Here is a 4514-nt window from a genome sequence, read left to right on the forward strand (position 1 = left end):
CTTAAGGACAACACCTGAAATTAAACCAGTTGGACATAAGTGGGTCTTTGTAAAAAAGAGAAATGAGAAGAATGAAATTGTGAGATATAAAGCACGGATTGTAGCACAAGGATTCTCTCAAAGACCTGGCATAGATTATGAGGAGACATACTCCCCTGTGATGGATGCAACAACATTTCGGTACTTAATNCCAACAAGGAAGCAACCATAATCTATGAGGACAATACGGCCTGCATTGCACAGCTCAAGGAAGGTTACATCAAGGGAGATCGGACGAAGCACATACTGCCGAAGTTCTCCTTCACACATGAACTGCAAAAGGCCGGAGAAGTTCAAGTAGTGCAAGTTCAGTCATGCGACAACTNGGAGTGGTTCTCGAGAATAGTACTACATAAGGCTAGACAAATCGCTTTATGGACTGAAACAGAGTACTCGAATGTGGTATAACCGCCTAAGTGATTATTTAGCTAAGAGAGGCTATAAGAACGACACAATCAGTCCATGTATATTTATACAGAAGTTTGCAAACAAAGGATTTGTGATAATAGCAGTCTATGTGGATGANAGAATTATTGATTCATACACTCAGTATCCCCACCTGAAACAGCAGAGTGCAGTGCTTACCACATGTTAAGTGTATATGATTTAATCTCTTTTACTCTTTCTTGTACCTTTGTGTCCGCTGTTGCTTATCTTTCCGTTCGTTTTTTTTAACAGGTTAGATGTTATCAATAAGTGCTTCTCGAGAAGAACAGTCGAAGACGTTATATATCTGCACTTGTATAAATTTTTTACATTAATAGATTGGACCTACGAGTTTATACGAACCTAAGTAACAACTGACAATGCACTCTACTATCGTATGTGTTGGTTAGGAAAGAGAGGCTACTCACGAACCAAATGATTGGATCTCAACCACCATTCGAGCATTGAAAGAGGCTTCACCATCAAGCCTTAAAATATCTCTTAGATTGGTTAGTTCTAGAATGCGTCACATGCAATGATGGGAAAGTGCTGACTGTGTGTATAAATTATTTCAGATAAGAGAAGGAAGATTGCAAGGGGTGGGGCAGTGTCTTATCCGTGAGTATAGAATGGCATGTCATGTGTTCAAGGGAGAATCAGTAAAGACTTTTTGGAGGTTTATTTAGCTTTCTTTCGATTGTATATTCCTCATAAATTGTCCTTGTTGTCGACATTACTACAACAGCATTTCTTACTTATGCAGGGGTGTAGAGCCATATTGATAGACAAAGATAGGAAACCAAAGGTATAACAAATCTCTTCATTTTTGTTTTCTTCTATATATATACATAAGTATATATCTATCATATCATACTAATGACAGTTAATATAAGGTCGTATTGCTGAAATTATAGTGGGAGCCAAGGCGACTAGAGGACATGAAGGATAGCATGGTAGATCAGTATTTTGAGAGAATGGATGAAGAGGAGGAATGGAAGGATCTTAAGTTTCCACCAAGGAACAACTTACCTGCGTCAGCAATTGCAGCAAAGCTGTGAAGTGGAAAAGCAGATTGATGTTCTTTTCCACTTCAATGACCAACCGAAATATTAAGATTATGTGTCTGAACAATTGTTGTTCTTTTTAGTTCTTGATGGCTTAGGTTAGCAAAGAAAAAATAGACGTGTGTTGTTTCTTCCTTTGTTATATGCAACTTTCTTTCATGTATGTAGGGACTTGTACTTCTAAATTTTCTATTTAATGAAAAGAAAACAGAAATAAAGGAAATAATTTGTGCTCTTGTTCTTATACGTTTTGAATGGAGGCCCTTGTTCTAATCAATTATATTCATTGCTTTTGATCAAAAGCGCCAATCGTTCATCATATATTTCGGTAATAACCAGAATATCAAACTATCCCTATCGTAGTGGATGGAACATCGAGAATTCCAAGTTGGTGTGAGTAAAATTATAAAACTGAAACTTAATTGCCTATATAAGAACCATTCTCGAAAAAAAGCTCACATGTCTTCGGCGGAGAGCTTCATACCTAATTTATTGTTCACCCTTAATATTCCATAAAATTGTCATTTATATATTTATATATTTTTTTTTGTCAACTGCCACTGCTGTTTAATTTATTTATATACACAATATTTGGTCGTATAAATTCTAAAATTGGTAAATATTACTCAAAAATTGATAAATATTATCCCCTACATATTTTTAAAATTAAATTAATTTCACTATGTATTATAATATAATAATATAACTACATTATGAGATGTAAGAAAATATATATTTAAAATTATATCTTCAGAAATATAAATAATGTTACCTTTCTAATAATTTTATAAAATTATATGGGTGAAAGAATCAAAGATCATTTGAAACTCGCAATAACTATATTAACCCAAAAAAACATATGATCACCAATTACAATGACATGAATATATACTTTAATTTTGATAACTATATAGTTAAACATTATACATTATATAAATATGTAGTTATAGTGTTTTTACAGAAATCTTAAGATCTTGAAAATCTAGTCCAATAAAAATGAAAAAGTAATAATATTATACCAATAGCTGAGATATATAGGGATCTAATGAATTAAAATTTATAAAATCCAGTGATATAATACCATAACCAAGACCAATTAAATAAGGGATCTAATGACCAATTATAGTCTTCCCCCTCACGAAACAATTTTGTAATTTTATTTCTCCATCAGTTACGAACACATATATTACTTAAAAAAAACTAATAGTATCCAAATTAATAGAATTCTCCTTAATAAAATACTTTCTCGTAACTCCTATATAAAATATTCACGCTTTGTATCCCATTTTATTATTTGCCCTTCTCTTACTATATTATTTACATTAAATTGTAATTAGCATAACTAAGAAATATTTCATTCAATAATTGAAGGAAATCTATACTATTAGTTTGGAAATTCAATTGAAGAAAAATCCAAGCAGAACATATGCGGACATACTATTTACTCATATGAATTACGAGGAATGGGGTTTTTTCGGGTCAAAAAAATTTAANGAAATATTAAGATTATGTGTCTGAACAATTGTTGTTCTTTTTAGTTCTTGATGGCTTAGGTTAGCAAAGAAAAAATAGACGTGTGTTGTTTCTTCCTTTGTTATATGCAACTTTCTTTCATGTATGTAGGGACTTGTACTTCTAAATTTTCTATTTAATGAAAAGAAAACAGAAATAAAGGAAATAATTTGTGCTCTTGTTCTTATACGTTTTGAATGGAGGCCCTTGTTCTAATCAATTATATTCATTGCTTTTGATCAAAAGCGCCAATCGTTCATCATATATTTCGGTAATAACCAGAATATCAAACTATCCCTATCGTAGTGGATGGAACATCGAGAATTCCAAGTTGGTGTGAGTAAAATTATAAAACTGAAACTTAATTGCCTATATAAGAACCATTCTCGAAAAAAAGCTCACATGTCTTCGGCGGAGAGCTTCATACCTAATTTATTGTTCACCCTTAATATTCCATAAAATTGTCATTTATATATTTATATATTTTTTTTTGTCAACTGCCACTGCTGTTTAATTTATTTATATACACAATATTTGGTCGTATAAATTCTAAAATTGGTAAATATTACTCAAAAATTGATAAATATTATCCCCTACATATTTTTAAAATTAAATTAATTTCACTATGTATTATAATATAATAATATAACTACATTATGAGATGTAAGAAAATATATATTTAAAATTATATCTTCAGAAATATAAATAATGTTACCTTTCTAATAATTTTATAAAATTATATGGGTGAAAGAATCAAAGATCATTTGAAACTCGCAATAACTATATTAACCCAAAAAAACATATGATCACCAATTACAATGACATGAATATATACTTTAATTTTGATAACTATATAGTTAAACATTATACATTATATAAATATGTAGTTATAGTGTTTTTACAGAAATCTTAAGATCTTGAAAATCTAGTCCAATAAAAATGAAAAAGTAATAATATTATACCAATAGCTGAGATATATAGGGATCTAATGAATTAAAATTTATAAAATCCAGTGATATAATACCATAACCAAGACCAATTAAATAAGGGATCTAATGACCAATTATAGTCTTCCCCCTCACGAAACAATTTTGTAATTTTATTTCTCCATCAGTTACGAACACATATATTACTTAAAAAAAACTAATAGTATCCAAATTAATAGAATTCTCCTTAATAAAATACTTTCTCGTAACTCCTATATAAAATATTCACGCTTTGTATCCCATTTTATTATTTGCCCTTCTCTTACTATATTATTTACATTAAATTGTAATTAGCATAACTAAGAAATATTTCATTCAATAATTGAAGGAAATCTATACTATTAGTTTGGAAATTCAATTGAAGAAAAATCCAAGCAGAACATATGCGGACATACTATTTACTCATATGAATTACGAGGAATGGGGTTTTTTCGGGTCAAAAAAATTTAAACGTTGCAATCAAACATATTAGACGGGTTAGATCGCT

At 30.3% G+C, this 4514-nt stretch overlaps 1 long non-coding RNA gene across 1 annotated transcript; it reads left to right on the forward strand.

The window, feature by feature from the left end:
* On the forward strand, nt 956-1441 carry LOC104749815. The gene is made up of 3 exons (XR_761485.1): nt 956-1141; nt 1229-1270; nt 1359-1441. It is a non-coding gene; the product is annotated as an uncharacterized LOC104749815 (long non-coding RNA).

The sequence above is a fragment of the Camelina sativa genome, chromosome 16 (assembly GCF_000633955.1).
Source record: "Camelina sativa cultivar DH55 chromosome 16, Cs, whole genome shotgun sequence".
Classification (NCBI taxonomy): Eukaryota; Viridiplantae; Streptophyta; class Magnoliopsida; order Brassicales; family Brassicaceae; genus Camelina; species Camelina sativa.